Source organism: Phodopus roborovskii, unplaced genomic scaffold (assembly GCF_943737965.1).
Source record: "Phodopus roborovskii unplaced genomic scaffold, PHOROB, whole genome shotgun sequence".
Classification (NCBI taxonomy): domain Eukaryota; kingdom Metazoa; phylum Chordata; class Mammalia; order Rodentia; family Cricetidae; genus Phodopus; species Phodopus roborovskii.
The window spans coordinates 1,464,211-1,481,837 of NW_026126470.1; positions in this window are offsets into that span (position 1 = coordinate 1,464,211).

Here is a 17,627-nt window from a genome sequence, read left to right on the forward strand (position 1 = left end):
TGGACCCTTCCTTACCACCAGCCTCCAGATGGAGTCTGCCCTACATCCTTCAACAGAGGCAGAAGGCAGGAAGCTCTAGAAAGTCTACGACTGAGGATGCCTCTGAGCAACGCTTCCAATCAGAGCAGCTGGCTGTAGGACTAATTTGATTACTTGTGCAGCTGGTTTCAGGACAGTTGTCATAAACAGGAGCAGACACAATGCCTATGGGGACCCAGACAGATTCCCTTCTCTGTCACTCACATGACTCAAAGGCTTGAAGAGCATGCAAATATTATTTCAGTATGTTAAAGGATGGGGGACCCTGAGGCTCTGGGAGATCTCAGCTTGCTTTTTCCACACGGCCCAGCTGTCAGAAACACTGATTTCCAAAGTCTTGAACATTTGACCAGTTGAGGAGACTCCGGGTCAGGACAATTGATCCCTTAAGTCTAGGTTGGTAACAAACCAGACCTGTGACCTTATTTAAGTCGTCTCTGCTCCCAAAGCTTCAGTTTCCTATGATGAATTGTGGCCCACTGCAGTTCTACAAAGTGACACTAGGTGACACTCGTGTAACTTCAGTGGGGAGCAGTTGGTGCATGTTTGGCTGCCAAGCTCCTTCTGTTCCTTTAAAGACCCAGGGACCTACCAGTGACTACTGGGAAATAATACAGGTTCAGGGGGACTGTTTTTATTAAGAACTTCGGGGTCTGTGATAGCCTGTAGTATTTTCCCCAGATTCCTTTATTAATTGTGCCCAGCTTCCATGTTCTTCTCCTTTCCCTTTCATCTGAAGGTTTTAAATGTTGAATAGAAACTATTTGCATGGCTGTGCCACACTTATTTTCTTGTTCGTTTTTGGTGTTTGGTCAAGGTCTTACTATATAGCTTAGACTGGTCTCAAATTTGCAATCTCCCTGTCTTAGCCACCAAAGTACTCAGATAGCCCATCTAATTTACATTTGTAACTTTGTGTTATATAAAAGCACACTACTTTGGCAATCAGCAAGCTCTCCCAGTTGCATATCACTCATAAGTAACTTTGGAGAGAGACCTCATGTACCAACAGTATTCCTTAGGCCCATTTATTTAGAGACATCCACTTACTCTTTCCTGTGATGAGTTGCCTGCTGCTATTCGGGGTCAACTTGACATGGCTCTTGTTCCAAGCCTCTCTCCTCACTGTTTGTTTGTCCAGACATATGAAGTTCCCAATGGAGCTCTTTCCAACTCTGGTTCATCTCAGGAATTTAGTCCAGATCAACTGAATCAGAACAGCCATCATCCCAAAGATGACACTTTCTTCCTTGGCCAAAGTCATCCAAGTCACCTGTTGCACGCTCCTTCTGGCCAGACCACAGGAGTAGCATTTAGGGATCTAGCAATAAGAACAAACATACAAGAACTGATTTGGGAGTGTAACTGTGAGATCTGAGAAGACATTTACGGATTACCATGTTGCTGATTCATTTTGAGAGTCAGAGGAAAATTTGGCTTTCATACCTTTGAGTTGCATGACTTTTGGGGCTGAGATGTCATCAGAACTCCCCCACCCAGTGGTGAGGCTTTATGTTTACTGCAAAATGCTCGATAAAATGGGTGGAGGAGGTGCACACCTTTAAGCCCAGCATGTAAAAGGTAGAGGCAGGTGGATCTCAGTGAGTTCGAGGCCAGCATGGTCTACAGATGTAGTTCCAGGACAGTTCCAAAGTTACAGAGACACACTATCTTGAAAAGGAGGAAGAGGAGGAGGAAGAAAGAAAGAAACATATGAAGAAAAAGAAAGAGGAATAAGAGATCATCAGGTTCCAACAAGGCCTGACAGCCTGTTTCATTAAAGTTTCTACTTACAATCCCAGTAACCATTTTTTTTTTGTTTCGTTTTGTTTTATAGCTTTTTTTAAAAATTTAAATTAGAAACAAGTCTTTTTTTTTTTTTTTTACATGTCAATCCCAGCCCCCTCTTTCTCCCCTCCCTCCACCAACCTCCTATCCCATCCCTTTTCTGCTCCCCAGGGAGGGTGAGGCCTTCCATGGGGGATCTTCAAAGCCTGCCATATCATTTAGAGCAGGGTCTAGGCTCTCCCCCATCTGTCTAGGCTGAGAGAGTATCCCTCTATGTGGTGTGGGCTCCCAAAGTTCACTCCTATACTAGGGATAAATACTGATCCACTACCAGAGGCCCCATAGACTGCCCAGTCCTCCTAACTGACACCCACGACCAGGGGTCTGGGTGGGTCCTAGGCTGTTTTCCCAGCTATCAGACTAGGGTCTCATTTACATTGAGAGAGTTTTTAGGAGATCACTGACATTCTTGACATTCTTCCACAATCAGAAGGCAGAGGCAGGCAGATCTCTGTGAGTTTGAAGCCAGCCTGGTCTACTGAGTGAGTTCCAGAACAGCTACACAGAGAAACCCTTTCTTCATTCCATCATGCTGCCATGACCTGTGGCTTTTTGTGTACTTCAAACATTCCTTTCCATTCTCCTCCCTGTACCTGTTATGCCGTGTCTCTTAAGGGCTGGGCTATTTTAAACAAGACAAATTCTTCTTGTTCAATACCAGAATGTGCTGAGAACTTATTTAATACTGGAAATACAAAAACTGGAATGAACAAATAATTGAATGAAGAAAATATAAACCTAATGCGTGCCCATTGCACAGGACAGTGTCAAGATTTTATATGTCATCTCAATCCTTAATCCCCACGGCTTTCTCATTTGTTCATTTCAATAACTCCACCTAAAATACACTTAACTCTTGCATATTGATCATCACTAAATATAACTACCTTGCAGGAAATCTATCTGATGAATTTGTAAGCTGTCTTTGCTTCCTGTGCAGTGTCTAACATAGAGCAAATAGGCAACAGGACCAACAACGAAAGGAAAATGTCAACCCTATTTATACAGCAATGAGCCATGCCCTTGACACTGTCTCAATCAGGTATTGTCAACCACCAAGGTAACAACTTAATGAACAAATCTGATAGAGAAGAAAATGATCTTCAATGACATGTTTCATCCATAATGGTGACAGAAATAGTGTCACTTGATCTATTTACTGGTATACTATCATAAGTATAAGCAGATCACAAATTTTGTTTCCTCTTCAAACATGATTATAATTGTTTCTTCATTATTCTTTTTGGAGGGGTGTTTGAGACAGGCTCTTACTCCTCTAAGATCCAGGAAGGACTAGCTAGAAATGCACTATCCTCTGAACTCTAGATTCCCATCCCACCTACTGTCTCTTCCACCCTGCCTACCTACCCTGGTTACCTAAGTCATTATCCGGCTTTTGTTTGTTTTGTTTTTGATTGTGCAAGTGTGTGCTGTGTATGTGTGTGCATGTTTGGGGGCACATCTGTATGTGCAAGTGCATGCATGCATGTGTGTTCAGGCCTAAGGCTGATGTTGAGTGTCTTCCTAGATTTCTCTCCATGTGTTCGGCCAGTGTCCCTTTCTGAACACTCTGTTTGCTAGCCGGTTATCCAGCTTGTTCTGACGGTTGCCTCTGTCTCACTTCTGTTCTAGGATCCACAGAAAGGGATGATGAGTAGCTCACCAGATTTACCTTGTCTGCGCCTTAGCTCTTTCACCAAGAATTGTTTGTGAGATGCAGTCATACTATTGTGGCAAGAGGGATTGTTTCTTTTCCTTATTGTATAGTAAGGAGTCAATGTTCTGAAATACATCTTAATTGATTTATCGGTTTTCCCTGCTATATACATGTGTATAGTTTTCCCTTCTGATTTTTGAACTAGAGAACAAATGTACATAAGTATATACACAGAAATGGGCTTGCTCAGTCATAGCTTTTATGTGTGTTTGGCTTTGTGTATTTATTTATTTGGGTTTTTCGTTTGCTTGTTTGTTTTTAAGACAGGGTTTCTCTATGTAGCTTTGGAGTCTGTCCCGGAACGACCAGGCTGACCTTGAAGTCACAGAGATCTGACTGCCTCTGCCTCGGTGCTGGGACTGAAGGTGTGTGCCACCACTGCCTGGCTATTTTGATATTGTCAAACAACTGTTCATAAAAGTTGATACATTTAACTTCCTCAGACTAACATTCCAGACATCTGTTTGTTGCATGTCCTTAACAATATATAATACTTTCTCTGTTGAGCTTCGAATGATAAAATAATTTTAGGTCAGGCGTTGGTGGTGCAGGCCTTTAATCCCAGCACTTGGGAGGCAGAGGCAGGTGGATCTCTATGAGTTTGAGGCCTGCCTGGTCTACAGAGCTAGTTCCAGGATAGGCTCCAAAACCACAGAGAAACCCAGTCTCAAAAAAAAAAAAAATGAAAAAATAAAAAATAACTAAAATAACTTTAGGCCAGGGAATTGCTCAGTAGGTAAAGACACAAGTGTGGGGAGTTCTCTGAGACCTCTGCAGCCTGCAATGACATGATCCTTCCGAGGAAAGTCTAACAGGATTGAGTATTAAGCATTGGTTCAACCTTCAGGAACCTGATCCCAATCATTAATTTACACATATTTAAGCATCACAGGATTTGATGAAAACTTATTCTCGAGACAATTAACTCAATCTCGAATGTGCAGCAAAGCATAAATAAATCTTCTTGAGCAACAAAGTAAGCTAAATACAGATTGGATGTAACTACATTAAATTTCTTTGTAAACTCCATAAGTTAGGTTCTATAGATTGACTAAGCAAAGCAAACTTACACTAAGAGTCTGGTGCTGGAGAAGTCCCTAGCCACACAGATAGAGCAAAAGTCACTGGGCTATTAAATATGCCCACTCCCAGACTTCTGGGAAGTGCGTTACAGGTTATACATCCCTTCTTGGCTCCCCTAGTGCTTATCTTTGAGCACAAAGACGTGTCTCCTATAATCAAGTATTATTACCCGAGTTGAATCACAGAGCCCCACATGGCAGAGAGAGAACCCCACTCCCACACAGCTGTCCTTTGGCCTCCACCCCTGTGTAAATAGACAAACTAATGTAATTAAAAAAAATCATTTCCCAATCCATACACTTTAAAATTTCAGTTCCGTTCTCCCACTGTGGTGTGGAGGGATTCTGAGTTCTGTGCAGGCAGAGCTGTGCATGCAGTTTGAATTCTGAGTTCTGTGTAGGCAGAGCTGTGCATGCAGTTTGAATTCTGAGTTCTGTGCAGGCAGAGCTGTGCACACAGTGCCCCTGCTTGTAGCCTGTGCTCAGACAGCCACTGCTCTCAGGTTGGCCCAGACTTTGTTAGGGCAAGTAAAAGTCCAATGGACAGGTTGCATTTAAGTTTCCTAATTTCCCCTGATGTTTCTCAGAAAAGCTTGTTATAGTCTTTAGTTCTAGGAACGGCAAACAAATTCCTTCCCATTTCTAGAAGCTGGAGGACTCTGTGTAACCCGGGGCCAGGGAATTTAGCAGCCAGCAAATGGAATCACTTGCGTGCAAACCTAATTGTCTAAAGTCATCCAGACAACAGGGAAATATTCATTCTGTGTTGTTTACATTTTCTGGTATCAACACTGTACCAATTTTATAACATCTACCATCTTACCATTACCATTTATGCTGTAATTTTAAAAAATACAGTATTTATTTATTGTATGTGTGCACAGGCATGTAGATGAGACCAGAGAATATCAATCTCTCCTCCTATCACATGGGACCCCAGGACTGCACTCAGTCTTGGCAGCAATGGTCTTGACTCACTGAGCCATCTCACCGGCTTTTCCGCTAGACTTTTTAAAAGCAAATTCTAGACATGATTTTTTGCCCATAAATGCACTAGTCTCAAGTTAAAACAAAAAAGCATTTTCCATAACTGTGATACTTTTATTACACCAAATTAGCATGGCCAGTGCTCTCATCACCTTTAGTCTATAATCTACTTTTAAAACATTTCTTTCTTTTATGTGTATGGGTATTTTGCCTGGATATGTATCTGTTTACCGTGTGTGCCTGGTGCCGACAGATCCAGAAGAGGGCACTGGAGCCCCCAGGACTGGCGTTACTAGCCACCATGTGGGTATTGGAACTTGAACCAGAGTCCTCTGGAAGAACAGCCACGACACTTATCTGCTGAGCCATCTCTCTAGTCCCCGGTCTACAGTCTGTTTAAACATCTCTATTCTACACCAAAGGAGCTATTATTGTCTTGAGGCTGTTCTCAGCACACATCTTCTCCCTAACATCCTATTTGTTCTTACACATCATTTGTACCAGGAGGCAGGGCGGGAATCTTCAGTGTTCCCTGGCATCTTTAACTTGGGCTACTGACAGGGATTTCTTATTAAATCCTTGGAAATGGCATGATTCAAGAGTCACCCAAGGGAAATGAATGATGAGAAGAGGGGGTCCCTCTATGTCACTGACCTCAGGACATTGGGTTTATCCCAAAGCCATTGCCTTGAGTCAGTTAATTTTTCAGTTTTAGTTTGGGGATGGTATTTGACCTCATGGAATTAGGAGTCCTTTCCTATATTTGCCAAATTGCTGAAGCTATTGAATATTCAAGCAAAAACATGTCCAAATTTGGTGCCACAGAAGAGGCTCTGTGTGAGTTATTGCTCCTGAGACCTCTCCACACAGCTGTCTGTGGAGAGGGAAAGGGGGTGTGTGGGGGGGTCAGGTTTCCTGGATGAGCTGCAGTCCGTTTTCTGAGGATGTGGTTGATCCCAGAAAATACACAGCTAATTTATAAGAGGCTCGGAAGAAGGCAGCTGCCTTGAAGAAAACACATTGAGAATTCTAGAGGTCAAAACATGACCTCAATTCTTACGGGAAAATCTCACCTGTGTGTACAAAAGAAGGCCGTAGGAAGTTGTGGGCCATCTGAAAGCTCCTGACAATGCTACTTTACCTCTTAGACAAAAGGAGTTGAAAGACAACAATCTTTTAATACAGACTCTGCTCAGTTCTGGCTGGAAGGAAGGCCTTCCTCCAGCACTCACCCATATCCTAGGATTTAACTGTTACTTTCAATTTACCAGAGTCCAACAGGGTAGATACATACATCAATAAATTCTCAGATGTGAATTATTTTTATAGCCTTTGCGTCTTTAGAAGCTAATAAATCACAGTAAACAGAGCCCCAGATTATCTGTCTTCCTTTCTAATGCCTGTGCAAGACCATGCATTATCTCACAAGATCGGAATGTGACAGATGCTATTTTGAATCTTCCAACGACTCTTTCCATTTAGCCTTTCTGAGAACCAGAGCTGCAGAGAATTTATGCAAGCAAGAGTCACCCCCAGTTCACTGAACCGTTCAGTTCTGTTTTCAAAGAGGTCAGTGTCTTCTTAAGAGCCATATGGACACTTGTGCGTGTTCTCAGGAGAATGAAATCCTTGTGCTGAGAAGTTCTCTACAGAGAATCCTTCACAGAGCTCTGTCTGGTGATATAGTGACACATCTGTGGCCAAAAAAATGTTCTAAGCACTTAAAGAACAGGACTGTCTCAGTGAGCCCAACAAACCCTAATTAACGAGGGATACACTCCATCGGTATGGAGACTGTTCATTTCCAGTGAAACTAGCAAGACAGGAGTCTCACTAGGAAAAATTAATAAATAAACAAAGAGCATGTTGCCCAAGCAAGTTACAAGGTACAGCTGAGAGCTACACTCAACTCATCATTATTCGCTCTCTCTCTCTCACATGTATGTGTATGTATAAATGTATATACATATATATGTATATACATACATACATACATACATATATATATATATATATATATGTCTCTCTGTCCCCGCCCCATGTGTATGTGTATGTGTGTGTATTTTCATTTATTTTAATGCATGATCAGAAATTCAATTTGGGGGTCTGGAGAGTGGCTCAGGATATAATGGTGATTGTCACTAAGCCTGATAACCCATCATCCCATCCCTTGAACCTACATGTTGAAAGGAATGAATCATCTCCTGCAAGTCATCTCCTACAAGCTACCTTCTGACCTCCACAAGTGTGTGGTAGTATATGTGTGTTCTCCCCTGCCCATTAATAACTCCCCATTCTTCTCTCTGTCAAGCCCATGATAGCCACCTTTCTGTCTCAATGAATGGACTATTCTATCCCATGTTAGTGAAATCATATAATGTTTCTCTTGTTTTTGTAACTCAATGCTCATCCCTGTTTCGGAATTTCCATCTCTCAAAGGCTGGAGAGCATTCCATTGTCTACAGTCCTCATTCTGCTAACCCTCTTCTGTCCACTGACGACTAGTTGCTTCTATTTCCTGGTTGCTGCTACATGTATGTGCACACAAACACATCTTTGAGATCTTGCTTTCTAATAGTTTTTTCAAACATATGTGTATAGCTGTTTTGCAATTTATAAGGAATGTTGTTTTCAAAAGGTCACAGAGAATTATCCAGGTGATAACTGATAGTACATGTTGGTGCATCTTAGATGTCTTTTATCCTGACATAAAATACTTGCTTCCCAGCTATATAGTTTCTCCTCCCTCCTCTCCTCACAGTCCCTCCCCTATTGATGGTGTCTTTTCTCTTACTGTAGAGGAAAGTTTCTGTCTTGCCTGGTCCTGCAGCTGTTTAGTCCCCAAAACACACACAGATGGCTCAGGCTTCTTATTGGCTATCTCTCTCTTAATTATCAACTAATTTCTATTAATCTGTGTATCTTCATACAGTCTTGGCTTATCAGTGATGCGTGGATATATTGCTTCCTTGGTAGCTACATGGCATTTCCTTCACTCTGCCTACTACCTTTCCCTATTCCTGTTTGGATTTCCCACCAGGCTAAATCCTGCCTTTCCATTGGCCAAAACAGCTTAATTCATCAACCAATAAAAGAAACATTTGTTCATAGCATACAGAAGAACATCCCCCGTCACCTTACAGAAGTGTTTCAATTTCATGAAGTTCCATTTATCAATTGTCAATCTTAGTTCTGTTCATGAAGTTGTCTCCTATGCCAATTCATTCTAGATTATTTCCCACTTTCTTTCCTATCAGATTGGTGTATCTGGGTATATGTTGAGGTCTTTGATACACTTGAACTTGAGTTTTGTGCAGAGCAATAGATATGGATCTGTTTGCATTCTTTCACATGCCAACATCCAGTCAGATCAGCACTGTTTGTTGAAGATGCTTTCTTTTGTCCATTGTTTATTTGGCTTCTTTGTTGAAAATCAGGTGTCCATAGGAGTGTGGATTTACATCTGGATCTTCAATTCAATTCCATTGATCCACCTGCTTTTATGCCAATGCCAATGTCATGCAGTTTTTATTACTATAGCTCTGTAGTAGAGCTTGAAATCAAAGATGGTGATACCTCAGAACATTCTTTATTGTATATGATAGTTTTAGCTCTCCTGGATTTTTTGTTTTTCTATATGAAACTGCTTTCACGAGTATTGTTTCTTCAAGGTGTTTAAAAAATTGTGTTGGGATTTTAATGGGGATTGCATCAAATCTGTAGATTGCTTTTGGTAAGATGGACATTTTTATTATGTTAATCCTACCAATCTTTGAGCATGGGATATCTTTCCATCTTCTGATATTTTCTTCAATTTCTTTCTTCAAAGACTTGAAGTTCTTATCATACAGGTCTTTCACTTGTTTGGTTAGAATACACCAAGATTTTTTAAAAAGATTTATTTATTATTTATTATGTATACATCATTCCTCCTGTATGTACCTTGTAGGCCAGAAAAGGGCACCAGATCTCATTACAGATGGTTGTGAGCCACTATGTGGTTGCTGGGAATTGGACTCAGGACCTCTGGAAGAGCAGCTGGAGCTCTTAACCTCTGAGCCATCTCTCCAGCCCCTTTCACCAAAATATTTTATATTATTTAAGGTTATTGCAAAGAATGTTGATTCTTTGATTTCCTTTTTAGTCTATGTATTTTTCCCAGTGCAGTTTTTAATATTCTTTCTTTGTTCTGTATATTTAGTGTTTTGACTATCATGTGGCAAGAGGATTTTCTTTTCTGACTCAATCTATTTGGTGTTCTATAGGCTTCTTGTATCTTTATAAGCATGTCCTTCTTTAGGTTGGAAAATTTTTCTTCTATGATTTTGTTAAATATGTTCTCTGGGTTTTTGAGCTGGGTTTCTTCTATTCCTTTCATTGTTATGTTTTGTCTTTTCATAGTGTCTCCAATTTCTTGGATGTTTTGTGTTAGGAATGTTTTAGATTTAGCATCTTGACTGATGAATCTGTTTCCGCTATGATGGCTTCAGTGCCTGAGATTCTTCCATCCCTCTCTTGTATTCTGTTGGCTTTGCTTGCATCTGTGGTTCACTTACTTACCCAGATTTTTCTATTTTCAGAATTCCCTCCATTTGTGTTTGTTTGTTTTTTAATTGCTTCTATTTCCATGTTCAGGTCTTGAACAGTTTCATTCTTCTGTTTGCTTTTTCTTGGCTTTCTTTTTGGCATTTATTTGTTTATTCCAATTTTTTGTTTGTCTTTTCCTCAATTTCTTGAAGGGATTTTTTCATATCCTCTTAAAGGACCTCTATCATCTTCATGAAGCCATTTTCAAGGTCACTTCCTTGTACTTCAGCTGTGTTGGACTGTTCAGGTCTTGTAAGATAGCTAGGTTCTGGTGATGCCACATTGTCTTTTCTGTTGCTGATTGTCTTCTTACACTGGTGTTTAGGCATCTGAATTTGGGATGATTATAGGTCTAGTTTTTGATTCCTGCATTTGTCTTTGTTGAATGAGTGTTTTCCTCCTTGGTTTCTCTTCCCTCTCTGGTCTTGGAGTTTCTGATAAAGCTGAAGACTTCTTCCAAAGTTGTAGACCAGGATATGGAGACTAGGGGAGGGTTGCAGTGTGTGGTCCCTAGATCTGGTCCAGCCTCTGGGGTCCCTAGGCCCAGCCTGGCCTCCAGTACAGCTACTGGTGCTGAGGTCCCTAGATTTGACCTGTGCTCTGGTAAAGATGAAGTCTGATTCTTGAGGTCAAAGGCCTGGGGTTCCTAGATCCTGCCTGGCTTCTGGTTAAGCCAGAGACTTCCGCCAAAGTAGTAGGCAGGGATATGGAGCCTGGGGGCCAGGGTGCAGCTTGGGGTTGTCAGACAGGCTTTAAGTGGTGGAAGGCTGGTTGTAGACTGTGTCTTCCCTGGGATCCTCAGGACCACTCTGACCTCCAGTAAAGCTGCAGGGGATGTGGGCCTTAGTGTGGAGCCCAGGGGAGGGGGTCTTTTACTAAGTCTTGTGAGACAAATTGTCTTAGTTCCTTTTCCTGTTACTGTGATAAAATACCCTGACAAAAGTAAGGCATAAAGACTTTATTTTGCCTCATAGTTCAGGATATAGTCCGCCAGGGCAGGAAGTCACTGCAGCAGGAGCTGGTCACAGGGACTTATGGTCGGGACACAGGGAATGATCTGCTCAGCTCACTGCATTTGGTACAGTTCAGGGAGTACTGTTTCCCGGTGGGCAGAACCTAAGCATGCCCTCACTGGCATGCCCAGAGGCTAACCTAAACTTTAATCCCTCATAGCAGGAACCAAGCTTTGTCTCCTACATTCTACCACCATTCTACTAGACCCTGTCAGTTTGCTCATATGAACCTCCACACGCTTACTGTGTTTTTCTTTAAAACTGATTTAATGAGAAATAATTTCTTCAGGGTCGGCAGGGAGAGTTTTGTTTTGTTTTGTTTTTTCCATGCAACCACACAGTTTTCTCAACCTTTTGTTGAAATGGCTTTTTTGTTTTCCTTTACAAAATAGCTTTGACTTTTGTTGCAAGTCTTAAGATCATATATGTGAGAGTTTATGTGTTCTATAATCAAATCAAGTTGATGGTCTGTCTGTCTTCTGATAATGTATGTGAAAGTTAATGTGTTCTATGATCGAGTTGATGGTCTGTGTGTCTTTATGCCAGTACTGCACAGATTTAGTTACTATAGCCTTGTAGTAATCTGAAATCAGGAACATGAGACCTCTGGTTTTTTTCTTGTGTTTTTACATCCTGACCAAAGCTTCCCCTCCTCTCCTCTTCCCAACCCCTGTCCTCACAAACTCATCCACTGTTTCTCTTCAGATACAGGCAGGCATCAAAGGGATAACAGCCAGCCATGGTATATCAAGCCGCAGTGAGACCAGGCATCCCACCCTCCACCAAGGTTGGATGAGGCAATACGGCAGGAGGAAGAGGTCCCCGAACCAGGAAACAGAGTCAGAGACATTCCTTGCTCTCACTGCTAGGAATCCCACATGAAGACCAAGTTACAAAACTGTCACATATATGCAAGGGCCTAGGTCAGTCCCATGCAGGCTCCCTGTTGTCAGTTCAGTCTCTGTGAGCCCCTGTGAGCCCAGGTTACTTGGTTCTATGGTTTTTCTTGTGATGACCTTGACACTTACTGGGATCTACAATCATCCCTCACCTTCTACAGGATTCCCTGAGATCTGCCCAATGTTTGGCCATTGGTCTCTGTGTCTGTTCCCTTCAGTTGCTGGGTGAATCCTCTCTGATGAGTTAGGTTAGGCGCAACCAGTCTATCATCATCGAAGAATATCAGTAGGAATCATTTCATTGACTTTGTTGTTGTTGTCATTAGGGTTTGGTTCTATCCTAGGTCTCTGGGGGTATCCTGCTTCTGGGTTCTGTCTCTCAGGGTATGGGTCTTCAACTTTGCCAGTCATCAGTTCAATCTCTAGGTTTTTGTTTTCAATTTCCAGATTGTTTTGGCTATTTGAGGTTTCTTGAGACTCTACACAAATTTAGGCTCAGTTTTTCTATTTCTGCTCAAAATGCTATTGTGGTGCTGATAGGATCACCTTGAGTATTATGAGCATTTTAATAGCATTAAGCCTTTTGCTCCATAAACATGGGATACAATTCCACTTAACAGTGCTTATTGGTGTCTTTGTCCAGTACTCTATGGTTTCCAGTATAAAATAATCTTTTACTTCCTTGTTTTAGCCTCTTATTTGTGTTATTGTGAACTGAATTTTTTAAATTAGCTTTTTGGAATAGTCACTGTTAAAGTTTTAAAAACCCAGTTGATTCTTGTGTATGTCCTAGTTAGGGTTTCTATTGCTGTGAAGAGACACTATGACCATGGCAACCATTATAAAGGAAGACGTTTAATTGGTTGGCTAACAGTTCAGAGGTTCAGCCCATTATCATCATGGTGAGACAAGTCAGTATGCAGGCAGACATGGTGCTGGAGAGTTAGCTGAGAGTTCTACATCTTGCACAGGGAACAGGAAGTGCTCTGAGACACTGGGCAGTATCTTGAGCATATATAAGACTCCAAAGTCTGCCCCCATAGTAACACACTTCCTCCAACAAGATCATACCTACTCCATCAAGGCCACACCTCCTAATAGTGCCACTCCCTTTGGGGGCCATATTCTTTCAAACCACCACAGTGAATTATGTGTCTTACAACTTTGCTGAGTTTTTTTAGTTTTGGTGTGTGTGTGTGTGTTAAATCTTTAGACTTTTCTGCATATAAGATCCTTTCAACTACATACTTCCTTCCAGTTTAAATATTTTTTATTTATTTCCTTGCCTAATTTCTTTATTACAAGTAGTACCACGTAAATGGAAGCGGTAAGCATGAAAATTCATATCATATTGAAGGAAATGCTTTCAATCTCCCATTGTTGACTGTGAGGTCATGGTGGTTTAAATGACAGCAGCCCCCCATAAACTCATGCGTTTGAATACTTGATCCCCAGTGGATGAATGGATTAGGAGGTGTGGCCTTGCTGGGGGAAGTGTGTCCCTGAGGGTAGGCCATTCCCAGTGTGCTCTCTGCTCCCTGTTTGTGGTTACAGATGTGGGCTCTCAGCTGCTGCATGGCCCTGCCTGCCAGCCTGCTGCCTTGCTCCCACCATGATGGTGATGAATTCCTATCCCTCTGGAACCAAAGGCCCCAAATAAACTACTCCTTCTGTAACTTGCCTTGGTTATGGTACTTGATAACAGCAACAGAAAAGTAACTAAGACAGATGTTATCTGTGCAACTTTCATGGCCTTTACAACATGCTTAATTTGGCTGGGCAGTGGTGGCACAGGCCTTTGATCCTAGCACTTGGGAGACAGAGGCAGTCGGATCTCTGTGAGTTCGAAACCAACCTGGTCTACAAGAGCTAGTTACAGGACAGCCTCCAAAGCCACAGAGAAACCCTGGCTCAAAAAAAAAAAAAAAAAAAAAAAAAAAAAAAAGAAAAAAGAAAAAGAAAAAGAAAAAGAAAAAAATTGCTTAATTTGTTATTTGTTCAGGGCTTTTCTCATGAAAGTAACCGAATGAATTTGATCAGAAGCTCTTTCTACATGATTAGAAACAATCATAGATATTCTGACCATGGAAAGGTTTTGGTTCATGAGCTAAACAGATGCCAAGAAAGGCCTCAGCAGTTTAGATACTATAATCATGTTTTATGAAACTATTTTTTTTTTTCGTAGTTTTTGGTGAGGTCCCATACTGTTATCAGGCATAGTGGTAAAATCAACGTTATTTTCCTTCTCACGTTTGCCATTGTGTCCCTAAGTTTAGCAATAGCTAGAGGCAGCTTTCTTTCCTAATGGGAATTGCAGGGGAAATAAAATAAAATCAGTGTGGACTAATTAATGCTGACAACTGACTAGGAGCCATCTTTAATGGAATAAATTTACTTTTGTTTAAAAAAATTATCTTGTCGTAAAACTGACTTTTTCTGATGCGCACTGAACACATGTGTAGAAGAAGGTGTCCTCTACCACATCAAGATTAGAGAAGTTCTATCCCCTACCTTTGGCCCTACTTTTGCTCTTTTGAGATTGTCACACGGTTTATAACATCTCTGTGACTAGACACTCAGGGGTGACTGATGACTTTGCCAGGAACCATTTTGAGCAGGATCATCCTGAAGTACAAACCAGTGCCATTGTCATGGTGGGCAAGCATAAGAGTAATGTGTTCCACTGGTTTCAGGACACCAGCTTCTGAATTCAAATGGATCCCCATCTTCTGTTGGGAAAGGGTACTGACCAAATTATAAGGTTAGTGGTTGAGGGTTACGGTCAGATTTAGTTCCTGGACTGTAAGACATGATAACAGCAACTGAAGTCACCATCTGTGGTACATGATCATTTCCATGGGTCATAATGTTTGCCATCTACACATGAAGAGCACTGAGGAAGAAATGCTTGTTAGAAATGCAAAAAGGATTATTTTGGATAGGTTATAAAATAATTTATGTTCTTATTTCTCCTGCAATAACCAGTGGATTAATCTCCTGGCCTATTTGATGAAACATACTTAGTAGAATAAAATGAAATAGTCATAGTGTATCCTTTAGAATGTTTTTAGCTGCAAGTTAACAGAACAGCCACCTGAAAATACCTGGCATTTTGGGATTATTTACACTCTACAGCAGGCAGTTCTAGGGCAGTTCCCGTTCATCCTCAATATAAAAACATCAGCATCTTAGTTTGCTCACTTCTCTCTCCAAAGGTGGTTGGAGCACCTCCAGACATGTCATTGTAATATGGTTGCATTTACATGTACAGAGTAGGGACATCTACAGAGGTGTGTGTGTGTGTGTGTGTGTGTGTGTGTGTGTGTGTGTGTGTGTGTGGTGTGTGAGTGTAATGTAATGTGTGCAGATGTGACATTGTTTTCCTTTATCACTCTCTTCCACCCTGTTTGTTGAGACATGGTGTCTCACTCAAGCTGAACCTCAGTTCTGCACATGGCCTGTGAGCTCCCAGGCCTTATGATATGCGATTTAAGGCGAGAGGGGGACCTTGCGGAACCTCATGGCGGATGAGAGACAAACATGCCATACAGGCAGAACTTACGTGTGAAGTTTTAATGGGGGAAGGGAAGGGAGAGAGACAGAGACAGAGAGACAGAGAGAGAAAAGAGAGAGAGTCAGAGACCTGTCCATCTCTTCAGAGCAAAGGCAGAAAGGGACAGCAGGAGTAGGCGGAGCTTGTCTCTTTTATAAAGTTACCTTCTGCACCTGCGTACAGAGACAGGGCACTGCCTGCCATGCACTCAGGGCTGACATACTTTGCCAGGTCACAAGGGATGAGGTCAAGGTATGCCTGGATGCTAACATCAGGATGTCTCTGTTTTCCTCTCCCCACAGCCCTGGGCTTACAGGCACATACAGGTGTGCCTGGCTTTTGTGTGGGTGCTAGGAGTTCAAATCCAGCCCCTTTGCTTGCCCAGTAAGCACTTTCCCATTGAGCCATCTCCCCAGTCACCCCAAGAGAGTTCTCTTGTGTGCTTCTTCCTCTTGACCCCCCTCCCCCCTCTGGTCTTCCATCTGCCACCTTTGAGAAAAGTGGTTCCCTGGATTGACCCAGCACATTTCACATAGAATGCACGTAGATCGATGTCTATTGGGTTTCAAGGTGAGCTTTGGCGGGAGGGAAGAGGGTGAGGAAAGACCCGAGACAGTGGTTTCCAGGCTCTTCTAACTACATTGAACACAGAAATAGCTTGGTCCTTCCCATCTTTCTTTGTTTCATTTCTTCCCCCGTCCCTTTCTGTGCTCCCTCTTTTTTTTTTTTTTTTTTTTTTTTTTTTAAACCTTTAGAAGAAACACGGAAACTCCCTTGCTCACCCTCCACAAACAAAAGCACTACTCATCACTCTGCCCACTCCTTCCTAGTAGGTTTCTGTGGCGCCCATCTCCAAAGACCATTTGGAGACTCCATGACTTCTCAAAAGAACTGCTGGCCTTAGGTTGGAAAATACATTTCTTTAAAGCCTCGTCCTTAGATGCTGACTATGATCAAGAATTGAGAATGTTTAGAATTAAAACAAACAAATCAAGAGTGATTTTGCAGTGTTAGCCTGCAGTGAAAGGCCTCAGAATTGAGAGGCCTGCCCTCATCTGTCCCTTCTGCTGCTGGACTTGTGCCCCACAAGATACTTCTTGTCATCAGAACAATGACCTCAGCTTTTCCATTCCGACTGTGGTGAGAATGAGTAAGAAATGCGTAACTCTGGAAACAGGACACATGCTCCACACTCACAGGATGGGGAGCTGTTGCTAGGCAACACTTCGCTCTAGGTTGTGAAGACATCCTGAATCATCCGGTGGAGACCACAGGACAGAATGGTGATATTGGTCGACTTTCCTAAATGCGGCCAAGTTCCTTGCTCCTATATGAACTGTCCCCACTGCTGTGGAAGTCACCGCAATCCAAACCTCTGTTTACGACCTCCTTTCCTGATCATATTACTTGTAGTGAGATATTCACTAGCCCCTCTTCTCCCCGCTCTCCCCTCTGCCACCCCCATCCCCCCACCCGCCCCCGCAGCGCTGACCTTTGGGCATGGCCACATGTGCGGACATGGAAGGTGATAAGGGTTAGGTTTGAGGCTCCAAGCTCTCTCCTGCTTCCTGCTTGGTCGCGGAGAGCATCCGTGTGGCAGGGTCAGCATCCTTAGAGCGGGAACCGCAGCATCATCTGTTTCCTGTGTAAGTGCATTTTCCAGGAATAAACTTGAGTTCACCTATATGGTCTAGTGAATCTTGATTCCCACGCCTTTATTTTACCACATCATCATTTTTAGGGGACAAAGGATGAGGATGCTTTTCAAGGCCTCATCCCAAAATGAAGTCTCACTGAAGCACTGGCTTCTCAGTAGCTTAAAAACCAAACTAGCAAACAAACGAAAAACTCCCTTTTTAGAGCCGGGCAGTGGTGGTGCATGCCTTTAATCCCAGCACTCAG